Source organism: Echiichthys vipera (genome assembly GCF_963691815.1).
Source record: "Echiichthys vipera genome assembly, chromosome: 9".
In the NCBI taxonomy this organism is placed as follows: Eukaryota; Metazoa; Chordata; class Actinopteri; order Perciformes; family Trachinidae; genus Echiichthys; species Echiichthys vipera.
This window is the reverse complement of record NC_139834.1, coordinates 4136846-4157496: the sequence shown is the minus strand read 5'-3', so window position 1 is coordinate 4157496 and position 20651 is coordinate 4136846. Positions and strand designations below refer to the sequence as shown.

At 38.6% G+C, this 20651-nt stretch overlaps 1 protein-coding gene across 1 annotated transcript in view; it reads right to left on the bottom strand.

Annotated features, from left to right (window-relative positions):
* The window catches only part of taf13 (TATA-box binding protein associated factor 13), a 329277-nt gene that overhangs the window by 8965 nt on the left and 299661 nt on the right, over nt 1-20651 (bottom strand). The window lies entirely within an intron of this gene.

Genomic DNA, 20651 nt, shown 5'->3' with positions numbered 1-20651 from the left:
TTTTGATAACGTAAACGGCCGCGGGACTGCACTTTTACTGCCGTGTTACAGGCGAGCACTTTGTATTACTTTGCACCGTTGTATTATTTGTACTCTGCACAAATGCTGTTCGCCATGTCAAAGATGTGAAAGTTTGATTGAATGATTGAAAGATTTATTGTTAATAAATGGGACGCTTTGCGTTCCCAAACACTCATCTCTGTCCCGACAATCCCCTCCGTGGTAGCAGGAACCCCTATATACTACGGTAATTACACATCAAAACGCCTGCGGCTTATAGTCGGGTGCGGCTTTTATATGGAGCAATCTGTATTTTCCCCTAAATTTAGCTGGTGAGGCTTATAGTCAGGTGCGCTTTATAGTCCGGAAATTACGGTATAATTACTGTATCTACCACTTATATTTGCTCATAATTGTGTTTTATCCCAAACCAATATGGAATAATCAGAGACACAAAGCAAGACGGTGCAACTGGTATCTGTGCAGAGCATGTGAGTGGAGCAATGAGAATTCCTGCTCCTCACTCACGGAGCTGTTTGTTCCCTCCGCTCTGTACTCCAGATTTCACCTCGCTCCTCACAAATTGCTCATTTCAACAAATAAAAATAAATCAGGAGAAAATGAACTTTGTTTGAGACCTGTTTCTATCTCAGCAACAAACTCTTGCGAGATCGAGCAACTAACGCCTCAGATAACTAACTTTTATAATGCTTAATATGGTTGTTAGCTGTGTGAATATGTAACCTTAAGCAAAAGAACAAATAAATAAATTATGCACATATAACTTTTCTATCCATCCACATGGCATTCACAACACTATACCTATCCTATCTAGTAATGTGTTCTGTTAGCCTAGCTCCCAGTGAGCTAATGTGGCTAATTCTGTAAACGTCAGCCAGATGGACGTATCCCCCCCCCCCCCCCCCAACATCACATACATGCCCTTTTTTGGTAACAGGAAATGAGGAGGAGCCAAAGTCTGACAAGATGGCAGCTCTCAGAGGCGAATATGATTGGATCAAGTTGAGTAACTTGAGGCTACGTCCATTTTTTTATACAGTCTATGGTCTAAACTGGGCTTAAAAAAAACATTGTCTGTATTGAGTAGCTATGGAAACTTTTCTCATCATTGTTTAAAATTAAGTCAATGACGGAAAATATTTGGTTAACACAACCTCTGCTGTATTGCAGGAAGTAACTGAATGTGCTTTGCCAAAAGCAAAAATGATCTGAGAAGATCATAAAATGTTGATGTGATGGACTAATGTAACCAGGTGAACAAGGTTTACACTTGGGTTTTGGGCTCCCTAAAGTGTTATGTACTTTGCTCGTGGGATTAGTACTGCAGTAGCAGTCTTTTCTCTCAAGATGGCAGTGTTATGCAGCAAGTAGCGCACTAGGCAAATTGCGGGAGTACATAGTTTTGCCAAGACACCGGGAACAATTAAGTGGCTGTGACGGGATGTAACTGACTGCGTGGTGTGTATTTTTGTTCATGTAACCCATAAATATCTCTACAAAGTTCAGTGAAATATGAAAATGGTTAGAAATGTCAGCAGATGAGATAGGGATTAAGTTAGAAGGCTTAAGGTCGACTCTTGATGGTTTTGTATTCCTGACGATTTCTGCAGATCTGTAAATGCGTTTGTGTTCGTATCTCTGCCACGCTGAGCGCAACACGGAACAACAGGGGTTAGCATGATGAATAGTAAAGCACATGGATGAACAGAATTATCTCATTTCAATGCATGCTAACTATTCAACTAAGCTATGTCCATTTGTATGTTTTCTGCCTAATTTAGTGGGGAAATATATGCATGTTGATCCAGGTGTGTGTGTCTTGGAGCACAGGCTGCACACTGGAGTGAAAGTGAGTTAATGGTATTTTTCCAAAAATTGTAAGGATGTTTGTAGGAATATTTCATTAAGAATGTACTTTAATATATTTCTCATGGAATTGAAGTATTTTATTTTGAAGTGGCCATGAGTGGTGTGGCCTTACAAATGCACTTAATAAATGTTTTTATTTTCTTTGTTCAAAGAGGTGCCACTACTGTTGTCTAGAGATAGCTAATTAAACTCTGAAATTCAGTTCAAGGAAATTGATCAGTATGAGTTTGAGCTTGGTTACTGCAGCTGTGGGTATCCTACATATACCAATGCTCATCAGGTGCTAAAGAGAACTGTTAGAGCCGATAATTGTGGTCCGACAAAGAAATAGGGAAAGTTTCCATTCTGTTTTGTTAACCTGTCCTGTCCTGAAAAATAGTGTTAACGCTGTTCTTTATTAAGCTCAGTCGGGGAATAAAAAACCCACACAGAAATTATTTTATTGTGTTCAGTCTCATCATTCTTGACCAGGCCACACTAAGGGCGTGATCACACTGTCCTCCCGGACCACGACCCGGACTTTAGGGTACTTGTCCCCCCTCCCTCTCCCCCCCGCGCCCCAGCCCCGTTTGTACTCACACTACCAGGGCCTCGGCCAATGCTTCTTGCTGTCCATACGCCATCAAGCCGTAACACGTCACACGCATTGATCGCGTGTGTGTGGCTTTGTTTAAAAATCTTTCCGTAGACCTCAGAGTTTTTGTGCGTCTTGTCGACTGTTTTTGAATATTTTCATCCGACCAAATCTGCAGTAAACACTCCACCTCCGCATCACACCAACGTGAACCTTTCACCACCATTGTTGTTGTTGTTAAATATCCGCGCATGGTCCATCCTTCTATTTACATGTCCGAACAGGCGGACATAACGCTACTGCCGTAGGGCTCGTGCTCGTACGCGTGCGCACGCTCGTGCTCGTACATGTGCAAACGGCTCCGCTAAAGCCCACCTCTTTCAAGCGGGCCGTGGCGGGCCAGCTGGCCCCAGTTGAGCGCGGAGCGGGTGCACTCACACTACTTAAAGGTACTAGACTTTAGCTGAAAAACCGGTTTTGGCCGCGGCCAAAAGGACAGTGTGATCAAGCTCTAAGAACTGAATTAAGACCAAGGCAGGAGATGAATCTACAGTGCTGACATGCTGGCATTCAGTACAATTCCATTATCTTACAGTATAGTGACACCGTCAGATCCTAAAGGCAGGTTCAGACCAATCAAGACAGGATTAACCACGTGTTCCACGGTCTAATAAGAATGACAGCAAAATTATGTCAACATTAATCAATACTCATTTCGATCTGGGATGACAGCATTATGATGAAAGAAATAAAGTTGCGTGTAACTGTGGTTACTCACAACTAAAACCAGAAGCTGAGACTTGCGTAGCACGATTGTAAAAATGATGTACTGCTTGGGTGTGGCGTCACAATAGGTACCAGAGAAACAAAAAACAAACCAACAAAGAATTTGGAAATTACAACTTTGAAAATGTTTTCGTTGCTCAGACGCTGACAGCTATGTTCTGTATACCTAGGAAAGTTATACTCAGTGACTCTCGCCTCAGTTTTAGTGATTACAGATCACATTTGGTCACATTTGTATATCATTTGAGCATCATCCTGTGGACACATTTGAAAATGCTGTTCATCGATGTGAAACAATATTAATGTTACTGCTAAACACTACTAAATTTAAAGTCTTCTGGATAAGACAATTTACACTTCAATGTTAAATCTGTACATGATGCCCATCTTAAGATCAAACGGAAATCTCCAGTTGGAGATAAAAGAAATGGGGGGTTCCCATAAAGTGGGACTCCTTACTAGGCCTACTGGCTAGTTCTTTTCCATATCTACCATCTAGTTCTTTTCCATGGGTCTTGAAGTGTAAGTAGTGTGTCTCAACACATAGCTCCTTGCGGGCGGGGGGGCTGAATCATTCCCACTGTAGTGATCCAATGACTCTTATCAGCAGATCACTTTTCACTTATCGTGTGAAATATCTCAACAGCTACAAAATGGGCTGGCACAATATTCTTCTCATAGTTTCCAGATAGTGTACCTTTAACGACTTTGGCGACCCCCTAGCGTTTCATTAGGTGTTTTTTTGAAGTGTCCGATACTTTCGTGTATGACCAATTTCCATCGGCCTGTTTCCAAACGTTAGCATGCTAATATGTTTTAAGAAGGATAAACATGGTAAACATTATAAAAGCTATATGCCAGGTTGTTAGCATTGTTTCATTTTAGCATGTTAGCATACTCTTGTTCACATTTAGCTAAATGTACTTCTGTGTCTTTACAGCAGCACAGAATCACTAGCTGGCAGTAGACTTAGTCTTGTTTTGTTTCTTGTAGTTTTTTGCCTGATTTTAAGCTAGGCTATCTTGCATGCAATTTAGTGTATGTTTAAATGAAAAAAGCAAATGGTAATACATTTAAGAGAATGGGAAGCATTCTTCTTGCTTAACACTAATTGCAGATTCATTTTAGGGATTAAAAAAATGTAAATGTTTAATGGTTTAATGTTTGATAACAATATATTAAAACAATATGAACAATCCCAAAGAAATCAATAGTATCCAAATCCTCCCGCTTCCTCACACAGTCTAAATGTGAGCATTAATGGTTGTCTGTCAGCTCTCTTACTGCCTGGTGATCTGTCCATGGCGTACTCCGCCTGTCGCCTAACGTCAGCTGGGATCTGCTCCCACCACAGGCAACCTTCAATAAGATAAGCAGTTACAAATGATGGATGGATGAATTAAAAAGACAAATCTTTCATTTCTTCTTCTTTTTTTAATATCAAGGGAGTTTGCTGTTCTAAGATCCATGTGTTTCACAGTTTAGGGGCATAAAAAACAGGAAGCAGCTTAATATCTTTCGATTTCTCATGGGAAACATTTGGAGCTTCTTAAAGAAATGCAGTGAAAGACGTGGTTCTAGTTGTAATTATCCATTCTTTTTTCCTTTAATTTGACAGATAGCAGTGTGTAGGCGTAATGGAAATGGAAGAGACATGCAACAAGACGGGCAAAAACGCCATGCTCTCGTTTCCTTAAAATCCCTATGATGTTTGCTATTCAAACTGAAAAGTTACTTTAATTGTAATATTCAGTTAATTAATAACCCTATAAATAATTTCATTTAAAAAAAAAATCACTTTTCACTTTTTATTTTTCATGTTAAACACACACAAAGGCCCAAAATGCACACAAGCACAAACCAGTCCAGCAGGTGAAATGGCACCTCCTGAGCCATCAGTCCACCTTCCATCCTTGGTCAGTTCAGAGACCTGAACCGACAACCCTTCAGTTCTGAGCTACTGCTGCCACATTTCTGCTTGCGTGACCAATGTTTGGTTTCCATGTTTGTGTGTGTGGAGGGAGTCCCTGTATAGATATATGAAAATTAGAAATACTACCCAACCATACAATAACAACAACAACAGTGTGGAATAAACTTTGCATGTTGTGTGTGTGTGTGACAGTCTTTTGTTCCTGCTCTCCTGCCCTCTCCGACTTCCTCCCTTCACCAACCTGTCTGCTTTTATTTATGCAAAAGTGACAACGCATCAAGGTCTTCCCCAGGAATTCCTATATACAGTTTATATTAATACAACAACATAGCAAGGTTTTGGAAACAGTATTATAATAAATTACTACACCGCCTTGATAAGATGCAGAAGTGTTGATAGCAGCAAGCTCATGATGGCTGCCCATATTGGCCTGTTTTATCTCTTTGTCTATGTTTAGTTCTGGTATATTATTGTTTTTACATCCTGTATTCACTTTATGTGGTATGTCAACATGTTTTATCTTGCCAACAAAGCATGCTCAGAACTAAATGCCAAGACTTGTTGGAGTATTGCCAGCTTGGAAGTGAGTAAAGGAGAAGAAAGGAGTTGAAAGTGAGAATGACTCACTTTCTAAAGGGAGAAATGAAGTCAAGTTTCAGTGTAAGGCCAAGTTTTAGATCAATACAATACAGTCATGGTGGGGAAAGTGTAGAAAAACTTGCCTGTGGGGGATCAGCCCAGTGTCCCAAGAAATACATATTATTGGGCAATTCTGCGCCTCCCATTCACATCTGTCCTATCGCAGACCTGCAATTAGTGTCACAATACCAAAATCATGACTTTGGATTGATACCTGCCTAATGTATCTTGATACTGATACTGAAACGATACCACACTGTAAAACGGAAATATCATCAAAAGTAATGGAATAAAATATTAGATGACAGAAAATTGAACTTAAAATGATTTATTTATTTCCATTAATTAAAACACTTAAACTTAAAAGGTCAAAATAAAAAAAAATATATATATATTTGTTAAAGCTGCTGAGCATTAAGCTTTAGGCAGCTTTAACAAATATAACTTTTCCAGCTCATGTTGTGGTAAAGTTCATGTCTCCAGCTCATGTTCTGGTAAAGTTCATGTCTCCAGCTCATGTTCTGGTAAAGTTAACGTCTCCAGCTCATGTTGTGGTAAAGTTCATGTCTCCAGCTAATGTTCTGGTAAAGTTAACGTCTCCAGCTCATGTTGTGGTAAAGTTCATGTCTCCAGCTCATGTTGTGGTAAAGTTAACGTCTCCAGCTCATGTTCTGGTAAAGTTAACGTCTCCAGCTCATGTTCTGGTAAAGTTAACGTCTCCAGCTCATGTTCTGGTAAAGTTCATGTCTCCAGCTCATGTTCTGGTAAAGTTCATGTCTCCAGCTCATGTTGTGGTAAAGTTCATGTCTCCAGCTCATGTTGTGGTAAAGTTCATGTCTCCAGCTCATGTTCTGGTAAAGTTCATGTCTCCAGCTAATGTTGTGGTAAAGTTCATGTCTCCAGCTCATGTTGTGGTAAAGTTCATGTCTCCAGCTCATGTTGTGGTAAAGTTCATGTCTCCAGCTCATGTTGTGGTAAAGTTCATGTCTCCAGCTCATGTTCTGGTAAAGTTCATGTCTCCAGCTAATGTTCTGGTAAAGTTAACGTCTCCAGCTAATGTTCTGGTAAAGTTCATGTCTCCAGCTCATGTTGTGGTAAAGTTCATGTCTCCAGCTCATGTTCTGGTAAAGTTCATGTCTCCAGCTCATGTTGTGGTAAAGTTCATGTCTCCAGCTAATGTTCTGGTAAAGTTCATGTCTCCAGCTAATGTTCTGGTAAAGTTCATGTCTCCAGCTAATGTTCTGGTAAAGTTCATGTCTCCAGCTAATGTTCTGGTAAAGTTCATGTCTCCAGCTAATGTTCTGGTAAAGTTAACGTCTCCAGCTCATGTTCTGGTAAAGTTCATGTCTCCAGCTCATGTTCTGGTAAAGTTCATGTCTCCAGCTCATGTTCTGGTAAAGTTCATGTCTCCAGCTAATGTTCTGGTAAAGTTCATGTCTCCAGCTCATGTTCTGGTAAAGTTCATGTCTCCAGCTCATGTTCTGGTAAAGTTCATGTCTCCAGCTCATGTTCTGGTAAAGTTAACGTCTCCAGCTCATGTTGTGGTAAAGTTCACGTCTCCAGCTCATGTTCTGGTAGAGTTCATGTCTCCAGCTAATGTTCTGGTAAAGTTAACGTCTCCAGCTCATGTTCTGGTAAAGTTCATGTCTCCAGCTAATGTTCTGGTAAAGTTCATGTCTCCAGCTCATGTTCTGGTAAAGTTCATGTCTCCAGCTCATGTTGTGGTAAAGTTCATGTCTCCAGCTCATGTTGTGGTAAAGTTCATGTCTCCAGCTCATGTTCTGGTAAAGTTCATGTCTCCAGCTCATGTTCTGGTAAAGTTAACGTCTCCAGCTCATGTTCTGGTAAAGTTAACGTCTCCAGCTCATGTTCTCGTAAAGTTCATGTCTCCAGTTTGAACTGTTTGCATACAGAGATGTGTGAACCCCATCGGACAGTTAAACAGTCAGCTTTACCCCTGACTGCCTCCTCCAACTGTGTTGGTGAAAAAAGTTCACTTGTCACTAAATAAACACTTCCTTGACTTGAGCTGGTTAATGTGGCCCGGGAAAGGGAAGTTTGGGGTCCCCTGCTAAAGCTGCTGCCCCTGCGACCCGACCCCGGATAAGCGGTTGAAGATGAGATGCGATGATAATATGAAAGCTAGGTTATTAACACTAGCTGCCAGGTGATGCAAGAACAGTTTCGAAGCAATCTGACAATAAAGGCCCCCTAAAATATTTTCTCATTGGATCTACATAATTCACGTAGGTCACCTGGTTTGAAAACGGCAAATTAAGCCAAAAGCTGAGTGATTTTCATGCCTGACAGATGCTGTTTCATTCCAAACTGAGATGGAGGTAGTGCACCATGATGATTAAATGAATCACTGAGCCATTGTTTCTCAAAGCAGATTAGGTTTCAATGGGGTTTCACACGGTCTAACCCTGGTGAGACATACTAGATTGTGTAAAAAATGTATTTTAGGCATATCCACATCAATGCCAGCTTGATGGAACATGTTTGCTCAGATCTGGAGACACACAAACTCCAAACTATAGACTCCAAATTCTGTACTTGACCAACTCCGCCACTGCATGCTTTACCATTCTTCTATTAGTAGATTTATCCACATTTAACTTCTATAGTTTATCCAAACGAGGGAGAAAGCTAGTTGGAGACAAAACAAGGCGTGTACTTTGGACTGTGTAGGCGTTAGACTGGTTACCACAAGCCTGTTGACAGAGGGACAGCCTCATGCGTGGACACTGGTGTAGAATACCACAAACCAATTCAGACGAAGCCTTGGCTAATGGTGCAATAGTAGTTGTGGGATTCCCTGCCACGCCTTCTGGAGTGCGCTCTCTCACTTTTCCCTGCGGTTGTTTTGGTGTGTTTCGTGGTATCTGTTCATCAGATGACGGCAGGATGACATAGAGGCACTCAATTTAACTCAACAGTGAGAAACTGTTTCTAAAGAAAGATTTTGTTTAGTCTTTTTGTCTGGTTGTCTGTGTTATTAAAAGGTCATTCTACTTTGCCAGATGATAATGATGATGTCATTTAAATATGAATGCATCTAAAATGATGATAGAAAAATCTAATTATAGAACATAAAAGAGCAGCTCTATACATTTCCAGTTCCAGTATAGCCAGGGGGTATCTGGATAATGGATCTATGGGGCCAAGACTTGCTATTCCGTGCATTTTGGGTCCAAAGAGTTTGGGCTCTCTAAACCAATATCTGCATTAAGCACACTGTTTACCTTCTTACAAACAAAGCCGCTCAAATGTGATTGTTCATTACCACTCAGACTACAAATGGAAACCAGAACTTACTTGACTTCCTCATGCCTGACTCCCCTTCTGGAGTATAGGCTGTTGACGGTTTTCAGTCATTTGCTTTTTTTACCGTCTGATCCCAGTTCAATCCCAGTTTCTTGATGTCCGCCCGGACATCCCATCGCCCGTTCCGTGTCTAAGCTTGTCTGCTGGGGTTTGACACTGGTTTTCGTACTGTATGCCTGATCCATTGCCATCTTCTTCTTCCAATTTCATCCTCTGCTTGTACACTGAAAAAAGTGATATCTTTTGGATCAACTTTAAAAAATGATTTATACCTAAATGTATTAGTTTTTCACAAATTAAATGTATGATTCAGTTGAAATGTAAATTTTGATTTAATGTAAATAAATTTTGTGTTTTAGACAAAGCCAAAAATTTGCGTTCATTCAAAGTAAAAACATTATTCATTACAAAGACCACATCTCTTTTAAGACTTATTTTTTTAATTTGGGAAAATATAATATTTACCATTACATCCAATTATGAATTTTACTTTGGAATAAACTAATTGGATTGCTGTAATTCTGTTACACGCATTTTTTTTTCTCAAGTTCAATTTCTGATTCGGTACAAAGTATTTTATTAATTATGTCATAATCAATATATCTTCTTTAGTGTTTCTTTTAATTTTATCCACAGGGAGCAATATTTGCTTTGAAGCAAACTGAAAACACCATTTTTAATTAGACCAATTTAAAAATACACTTTAAAGGAATGAAGAAGTAGTTTCACTTTTTTCCGTGAAGTTGTTATGTCCTCATCCACAAACGTTATCTTGTATGGCCAGTGGATATAACGTGCAAACCGTCATCAACAACGTCCTCAGACGAATTCTTGAGACATTCACTTTAGACATTTCATGACTTTCAAACCCTGACATTTAACACACTGAACGTCTGAATGCCCCAAGTCCCCTGGAAGTAAAAACAGTCATGTCCAACAAAAAAACAACAATACTAAAGTCAAAATAAAAATACCTGATACGTTTTAACAGACAAAACACACACATCAGAGGTTAAAATCACATTGACATTATGCTATTTGGTCTATGATGATGATGATGTGGTTGTGTTTCCCCTCGATGCAAATGAATGTTTCGTCACCACCGTGACAGCCTATAAAGGCCCACTGAGAGAGTATACACACCAACAGGTCTTTGAGAGAGGATACCAGACTGTTGCGATTTCACCCGTTGCAAGGAACTTGCTTCAGCATTCAAGCTACAACATGAACTGCATCGCTCTAATGGTGAGTAAAGTCAACAATCTGATGATGCAGAGAAAGAGGTTGACATGCCTGAGAGATAGAGCTCAATGTGCTTTTCGAGACGATTCATTTGTGTGTGATACTGTATGCCTTCTGCTTCCAAAGAGAGGTCAGAGGTCCCAATAGTGGCAGGGATTTGGTCCAACAGGATGCATATAAATGAAAGAGTGCAGGGCTTTGTGAAAGACTTTTAGAAACTACTTTCCAAAACAAATTTTAAGATATTTTCCAAACAACATGGTTATTGAAGGGTTTTTTGTTGGCGTTTTAACTTTTATTTGGTACTTGATCATAAGGAGAGATAAGAAACATGGACAGAAAGCTGACATGAAGCGAAGGCAGTTATTTGGCAATTTTGGTGAAAGTGAATCAGATTTTGATAATGTGACTCTAACACATTTTGTGTTTCTAGACTTTATTGGCACTGATGGGCGCAGTGTGCAGCAGCCCTACCTGTCATAAAGACTGTAATCCTACTACTGAACATCGGCAGCCGGACTTCAGACACGTGTCGGAGCTTCAACATTCTTCAATTGCACCCTGGGAGCTATGGTGAGTTTTCTTCCTGTTGGCCAGGATAAGGGAGATGAAAAAACCTTTACTCAAGTACAAATAGAGTTACTTTGTCAAAACTGTTCTCAACTTACTGCACAATTAGGGCTGTATACCTGAATAATTACATATATATATATATATATATATATATATATATAAATATGTATATATATACTGCATTCTGCGTATTGTTGTACATTGTTTAAACCTACGTTTAACCACAATCTCTGTTGCACTCTGTCACATCTAGTTAATTGTTTGATTTATTTGATGTTCGCTTATTGTTACTCTGATATAGCATCTCCTCCGTAGACTTGCATTTATTCACGGACATTTCTTGTCTTCTTTTTCAGGGATAATAAAAAAGCCGGCAGAGAGCCCTACGCCATCCAGTATGCTAAATGCAAGCCTTGCACTGAGGAGAAAATGACCGCCAAGGCTATCACGCTCCAGGTTTTCGTGTATGAGAGGATACGCAACGGCACTGGTTTAGTCTGGTGCAAGTGTCCCTTCGACCTGGCTGTTGGATGCACATGTGTCAAGACACAATGACAAGGACCACCGGACATCAAGACATGACCTGGTCCATGATGTAGTTGCAGTAGCTATGACAAGTTTCACCAAATGGTACCTGTGGTATGTCTTTTTAAACAACCTTTGTTTTATCAAATGTATTCATTGCATCATGCTCTCACTTATGCTAATATATGACATATCTGCCCTATATTATTTTATATCAGGTGTGCATATTTATTTTTACATTCATGGGTTACAACAAAATAGATTATAAATATAGAAAATAATATAAAACTCAATCCTCTACGATGGGCTAAATCTAATTTCATTGTAGAAACTGTTATAGTGGTACTGTATGCATGTCCGTGACATGAATTAACTCTATAACATGTTTTTTTTTACATGTGATGAAATTTAACAAGTTGCTTATTTTGGCGATGTCACAAATGCTTTCAGGGGGAATCCGATTTTATGGAGAAACATCCCTGCATGCCTTTTTTTATGGATATTACATATATGTTACATGTATCATGTAGGCAAGGAAAGTGTTGAGTACAAGACTACAAGTTAGTGCAGTGCAAGAAATGAATAATTATTTGATTTAAACAGAAGAGTCTTCAGTCTTATTTTAAAAGCACTAAGAGTTGCTACTAACTTCTCCATGTAATGTACATTTACAACCACTTAATACTTTAAGGATATTTGTGTTCGATACAAATGTGAAAAAGGATTATTATAAAGAAAATTGTTGTTGCATTATTTGCATTATGAAATGTTTCCATGTAGTTCATTGTATATCCTCAATAAACACCGTTTCCACTTGTACTACTGTATTCCTGTTCATCTTTTTTTCATTCAAATAGCACTGTATGTAGATGCAGTCCTCCATTTAATGATTTATCACACAACAGCAACAAATGGTTGATTATTGAAAGAAAAAACAGTATTCAGGTGCAGGCCAGTCTTCAGTTTGGTTCTTCTCCACCAAACTGAATGAATGAAACTTAGGGAAATGATGGAATAGTAACTTGATCCATTGATCTGCAAATGTTTTGGGGATTTTGATGATGTTTTCTGTTAAAGGGTTGTATGGTTGTTTATTGAAAAACACTTTGATAAGGATTATTTCGTAATTAAAGAAGTTTCAAAAGAGGGTAGGCCCCACAAAGCATTTGGGCATTTAACAGTATTTATTTAAGGGTATTTATTTATTTAGCTTATTCTTTTCTTTTTCATAGTGAACTCCTCTTGCGTCTTGTACTTTCAGTTTTTTGTTTAGTCTTTTGTATGTTGTTGAAACAATACTAATGTTAACCCTATAAAGCCTGACCCATGAAAAATAGTCAGAAAATTCTATTTTTGGGGACTGAAATGTTTATTAAACCCTCAAACAAAATCTCTTTTTTTTGCCACATCATTTTGTTTATGATATATTTTTTGTATCACATTTGATACATGGGGATGTTTTAGCAATTTTTGTCCACAACTTATGTTAATTTTAGATACAAAAACTTATTTTGCCCATAACATTTAGACAATAAAGAACATTTCTTTTTATAGCCTTTTTATTTCATGTTGTGGTAGGCACAAAAACATTTCCGGTCCTTGTTCTGGCAAAGATGCACCTGACACTTCTCACAGCAGACATGTGAGAAATGATTGCCGGTGCAGTGCTTGCATCTCTGACGGGTTTCTCAAATGATCAGTGCCATCCCTTCTCACGGACTACACGGTGGTGTAGTGGTTAGCACTGTCGCCTCACAGCAAGAAGGTCACAGGTTCGACCTCGGCCTTTCTGTGCGGAGTTTCCTCCCACAATCCAAAGACATGCATGTGTTAGGTTAATTGATGAGTCTGAAACTGCCCGTAGGTGTGAATGGTTGTCTGTCTCTGTTCGTCTCTATGTGTCCTGTGATAGACTGGCGTCCTGTCCAGGGTGTACCCCGCCTTACGCCCGATGTCAGCTGGGTTCGGCTCCAGCACCCCCCGGACCCCGGGATAAGCGGTTGAAGATGAATGAATGAATGATCCCTTCTCACATCAAGAGGCATACTGCAGCCTTTTACAGGGTGGTGTTGGAGTCACTTCTGGAGAAGATAGTGGTCTGCCACACTTGAGTTGGGCCTTCCTGAGAGAAGTGCCAACCACAGCCTGAAACTTTCGCGGAGCCACGGGTTTCATCTGGGGCTTTAGCTTCTTCTGGTCCCTTCTGTAGAGGTTCCATGCATTGATGATAAAAAAAATGATAAAATACTGAATAAAAATGATTAAACACTTTTAAATTTAATTTCTCTGTGTGTATCTATTTGCGCTTTATTTAATGTTTTATTGTTTTTGCGTTTTTAAAGGTTTCATTGATGTTTGAAGATTAATCTGCTGTGTCGGACAGAAAAGCAAAGAATGTTTCCGCCCGGTCTCGAACCGGGGACCTTCCGCACCGCAGATGCTATTGGAGTATAGTAGTCCTTATTTCTCTTATCTTTTCCCATTCATTCTCTATGGTAGTTCTTATCACTACGACTGCCATATATTTTTGGCCACAAGCGTGATTGTGGGGGCGCTGTTTCCTCCTTTGGGAACAGTCAGGAGTTTGATTTTTTTTCAAACGGAGCAGCAGCAGAAAAACAATCAGTGCACGGAGTTTTGGCATAAACACGGACTTTTATCACAAACTAGACGGTTAGTGACGGCAGAGTTCTTCTGTAGAGCCCGGGATAACAGCATCTCCATTTCTCCCTGAAGGTAGTAAATGCTTTATTAAGGAATATCTTACAGTTATTTTAATGTGTATGTCTTACACACATTTCCTGTTTTATCTCACCATCCTAGATTCATCATCAAAGAACCCTGCTCCTGTGGAGGCACAGGGAGACACTGTCCTGCATGAAGGTATGTATTTCTGCTACACGGTGGTCATTAATACAAAGCTCTCTTGCCTTTTTTCGTACCGTGTATGTACCGTAGTGTTTGATTGTGTTTTTCAGCTCTGCCATGTCCAGCACCTCCTGTCCCTGCAGTCTCTGTCCCAGGCTATGATCAGGACGTTGCACACTGGAACTGCTCCCAACAGCAGAGACTTTGGATGAAGACTGAGATGGAGATGTTGGGGCTTTGGCCGGGGTCACATCCAGTACGTCACCTTATGAACATGCTGTCTCTGTGGCGTTATCCCCCCAGCCTGAGCTCATAGACTCAATCTCTGAGCTGCCTTCACCGAAGTACTTCCAGCTTCATCCGTTTTTTATTTGGAAGCCAGAGCACGCCATCATGGAGAGGGTGAGGAACAACTACATTTTGCCCTGTCTTCATGGTTGTCTCAACCCTCAGGTAGCTTCTTCTGGCGTTGGAAGGCCAAGAGTCATCATTGGCACCAGCGGTCAGTATTATATTCTTGCTTGTTAGGCGAACGGGATAACCACTACACTACGGAAACTGCGTGGCCGGGATGCGTTCAGGGACAAACAGCAAACTCGACCCTCACTGCTTTGAACTCTGTGTTAACGCTATTCTGCTTCAGAAAAGAAAAGAGCCATGGGTTTCATCTGGGGCTTTAGCTTCTTCTGGTCCCTTCTGTAGAGGTTTGACGCATTGATGACTGCCACTGTAACAGTGTGCCACCAGATGTACATGTACCATCTTGGGGATCTGAAGCTGAACTTGTAAAGTGCAGACAGCATATAAAGGAGATCAGCACCTCTTATGAACTTGTTGTATGTTTCAACAATGGCTGGCATGGGAAGCATTATGTAAGTTTTGGAATTGCGATCACAGCGTTTCACTTTTCCCACAGGTTCAATGCCACCAAAAGAGGAAATCAGGTGCACTTCTTTCCTCAATTTTTTTCATCCTTCATGGTGAAGCCTTCCATCCTGTTCATCCAGATTGTGCCAACATAGTGGATTCCTCTCTCTTTTAGGTGTTGCAGCAGGGGAACTGGTTTAAAGTAGTTGTCTGCAAAGACCTTGTGATTCTTTTCCTGCTGGAAGTTTTGGTGTCATTTTCCACACAACTTCTCCTGTAACACCTCCCTCAGAGTTTTCTCTGGCTCCTTTTTCTGCACCTTGACAAACATCAAAGTCATAAAGAAAGTTTGTCCAGCATGTCCCCACATCTTAATACCCCATCTGTGAGGTTTTGCAGGCATGTAGACACGTCGATGAGATTTTCCCTTGAATGCCACCATAATTTCATCAACTGCATGGAATTCTTCAGGTGGTATGCAGAGAAACTGTTCTTGCATGGCCTGAGCTTCCAAGGAAAGTGTTGAGTACAAGACTACAAGTTAGTGCAGTGTAAGAATTGAATAATTATTTGATTTAAACAGAAGAGTCTTCAGTCTTATTTTAAAAGCACTAAGAGTTGCTACTAACTTCTCCATGTAATGTACATTTACAACCACTTAATACTTTAAGGATATTTGTGTTCGATACAAATGTGAAAAAGGATTATTATAAAGAAAATTGTTGTTGCATTATTTGCATTATGAAATGTTTCCATGTAGTTCATTGTATATCCTCAATAAACACCGTTTCCACTTGTACTACTGTATTCCTGTTCATCTTTTTTACATTTGAATAAATGATCAAATACTGAATCAAAATGATAAAACACTTTTAAATTTAATTTCTCTGTATGTATCTATTTACGCTTTATTTAATGGTTTTTGTTTTGCATTTTTAAAGGTATTGAAGAATTAATAATCAATGAGTGAAGTATAGTAATCATGTGTTAGCGTGTGTATTAGTAATGATTAATGAGAGTGTGATAATAAGACGCAATAAGTATAATCATTTAAGAGAGTATGATTATTAGTCCAGGCTCAAGCTTTTCTGCTTTCTGCAAAGCACACAAACTTTTGGCAGTCATTCAAGGTCACAAAGACAATGAAATAGCCAGCTTGCTCAAACGCACCTGGCAACTAGTTGAGATTAGAGATTTGCCGCTCGCCAACAGCAACCATATAAGGAGACAGGAACAACCATATAAGGAGGCAGGCTACAGGGAGGATGAGAGTATGTGCTTCTTTCACAGATAAAGAAGAAAGCCCTGCCAAACAGATGATACCCCGAAGGGCGGGGGTGGAAGATGGAGGAATCGAGACGACTGCTTCTGAAATACACATATGGATGCACAAGCGGACACATAACCACGCATTTGTAACTTGAAGCATAAATGCTGGAGTAGTTAGAATAGATATCAGAACTTCTTGTCTCTGATCACGGGTACTGTGTTGCACACAGTTACTCTAGATAGAGAATAGAACATTTCTCCAGACGTCTATATCGTCCAAAGTCCATCTACTAATAAATGCCTGCTGGTGCATTAAACTGCCAACGACTATGCTAACTCCAGAAAGCCTCCTGTAGAATTTGAATAACTCAATACATACTCTGTGAGGTCCTTCTGATTTGACTAAAGTATTGTGTGTAACATTCCTACAGTATGTTCAGTGATGTTTGAAGTTTAATCTGCTGATTTTACAGTGTCGGACAGAAAAGCAAAGAATGTTTCCGCCCGGTCTCGAACCGGGGACCTTTCGCGTGTTAGGCGAACGTGATAACCACTACACTACGGAAACTGCGTGGCCGTGATGCGTTCAGGAACAACCAGAAAACTCGACCTTCAACGTTATGAACTCTGTTAACGCTATTTTGCTTCAGGAAAGAAAAATAGATGTACAAATACAAAAGGTATGATTGTAATAAGTTGTTTTTCAGGCACAAGACGAGACTTTTAAATTAATTACGATTACGATTAAATTCTTCATTTCCTGAATGAGGTTCAAATATAAAATTAAAGCATAAAAAACTCTGTTGCGTTCAGGAACACACAGGAAGTTCATTTATATATTTTTATAAAGTAAAGATAAGTGGTGATTAATATATTATAAACGATAAATAAATATGCTGAATTCATTATTTACTGTGACTCACTTTTACAGATCATTCATTATTTAAAATATATAGAAACACACATCTTAATTTTTGAATGTATTTGTATTATTTTATTGGTTTATATATTTAAAGTTTACTTAATAAAAAAGTGAATAACATTTTTCCAAACTTATCCAGACTTGGAAATTAAATTCCACACTGAACATGCTTATTATATGGTATCATTAGTATCAGGGTTTAATACATAAATTTAAAATAATATTCATATTTATCATAACTATTAATATCAAACTATAACCACTCTTCTTCCTCATCTTTTCCCATGTATATAACTATTTATTCTTGTATTTTTAGACACCTTTTAATCGTTTTAAGTGTTGTTAAATTGTTTTTTATTCTATTTTTAATCTCTTGTTTGCACCAAAGGATCAATACAATAATATTAAAGGTTTATAAAATTAAGACATTGCTCATTTTATTAACTTAAAAAAGTGTTCAGTGTTGATTCGCATAATCGCATAACAGTGTTAAATATTGTGTATCTGTTAAATATTCTTTAGAAAGCAGCTGCCTCCGTCGCATCAAAGCTCGACCCACATGGAAAAATGTGTTTTTTCATTTTAGGCTCCATAATAAATAAAAATAATCTGCATTTGCATCAAAAATTCCACATCTTAGCGGAGAAATGTATTCATCTAATTTTTATTTTAATGTTCTTTGCGCATTGTCGCTTTTCAAATTACTTATATATTTGATTAAAGGGCTCTGACTTGAGAAAAGTATGTGCTACTCAGAGCTGCTATTTACGTAAAAGTAGTCCTGCCACACTGTAGAAATACTCCTTTACTAGTAAAAATCCTGCATTCAAAATGTTACTTAAGTCAAAGTACAAAAGTATTAGCATCAAAATGTACTTAAAGTTCAAAAAGTAAAAGTAGTCATTATGTAGAATTTCAGAATATTATGTTATTATATTCAAATTATGAATACATTGATGTAAATATAACTATATTTTTGCAGGTGATAAAGGGGGAGTTTATTTTAATGGCTTTTTATAGTGTTGTGTAGCTAAACCTATACAATAAATGTTATTTTATATATTGGTAGTATTTTGTATCAGTAATCGGGATCTGTTAAGTAGCTTAGTAATGTAGTAAAAAGTTTAATGTTTCCTCTAAAATGTTGTAGAGTAGAAGTATAAAGGAGCCAAATTATACTTAAGTACTGTATAGTAAATGTAGTAAATTAAGTACTGTATAGTAAATGTAGTAAATTAAGTACTGTATAGTAAATGTAGTAAATTAAGTACTGTATAGTAAATGTAGTAAATTAAGTACTGTATAGTAAATGTAGTAAATTAAGTACTGTATAGTAAATGTAGTAAATTAAGTACTGTATAGTAAATGTAGGGTAGACCAGGATAAGACTATATATACCAATAGTCTTATCTTGAAATCTTAGATTTTCAGAAAAAATATGTAAACTATCTTCTAACAAAGTGACATAATAGCTAAACAACTGTAGTAATATATTATTTCAAACAAATCTCTCCAGTTGTAATTTTCCTGGGCCTTGAAGTGAAATCCAGCATAATATCATCAAAGGTTTTTTTTCCCGGAAAATACTCTAATTCTTTTCATGTATAAACTATTAATGGAGAACTCCGGTTGAGGTCCTAACAGCCGAATGCAGTTATCACTGATTAGCTCGGGGTAGTACGGTGAAGTCATTCAAACGTCTTTTTTAACCACTAATGCTGCTGAAAATAACCGCAAACCTCTGCAGCAGCATGAGAAGAGTCCCTACACAGAAAACAAAGCAGCAACAACGTCGTTAGTGAACCCAGAGTTTATTAAAAGAGTGTTTTAAAGACTTACCTACTGGCCCCTGTACCAGCTCCTCTCATAGTAAAGTCCATTCAAGTCAATTACCAAAGTCAGTCCAAAAGGAAGGAGCCCATTGGTGGTTTGTTTTCTGTGTAGGGGCTCTTCTCATGCTACTGCAGAGGTTTGCTGTTATTTCGCTTTATTATTCACTTTATTATTTAGCTTATAGTTATATATTATATTTATACTCTATTACTGCACTATAGTTCTGTTACGTCTGCTCATTACACACATGTATCATGTCTGACCTCATCTGAATCCGATCACTGTCCACTTATATCTTTTCTGCACCACAGTTCTGTTTATACCTGTTTCAACAGTCTACTGCATGTTTACACTGTTTACATCATAAACACCCGTTCACATGTCTGCTTACATCTGATACACACATGTCTTTCTACATCTCACGCCGACGATGTTCTCTGTATCTAACCTGTACTAACACACTAACATCCTGACACTTATTCTACCTGTACTAACACACTAACATCCTGACACTTATTCTACCTGTACTAACACACTAACATCCTGACACTTACTCTACCTGTACTAACACACTAACATCCTAACACTTATTCTACCTGTACTAACACACTAACATCCTGACACTTATTCTACCTGTACTAACACACTAACATCCTGACACTTATTCTACCTGTACTAACACACTAACACACTTATTCTAACCTGTACTAACACACTAACATCCTGACACTTATTCTACCTGTACTAACACACTAACATCCTGACACTTATTCTACCTGTACTAACACACTAACACACTTATTCTAACCTGTACTAACACACTAACATCCTGACACTTGTTCTAACCTGTACTAACACACTAACATCCTGACACTTATTCTACCTGTACTAACACACTAACACACTTATTCTACCTGTACTAACACACTAACATCCTGACACTTATTCTACCTGTACTAACACACTAACATCCTGACACTTATTCTACCTGTACTAACACACTAACATCCTGACACTTATTCTAACCTGTACTAACACACTAACATCCTGACACTTATTCTAACCTGTACTAACACACTAACATCCTGACACTTATTCTACCTGTACTAACACACTAACACACTTATTCTACCTGTACTAACACACTAACATCCTGACACTTATTCTAACCTGTACTAACACACTAACATCCTGACACTTATTCTACCTGTACTAACACACTAACACACTTATTCTACCTGTACTAACACACTAACATCCTGACACTTATTCTACCTGTACTAACACACTAACATCCTGACACTTATTCTACCTGTACTAACACACTAACATCCTGACACTTATTCTACCTGTACTAACACACTAACACACTTATTCTAACCTGTACTAACACACTAACATCC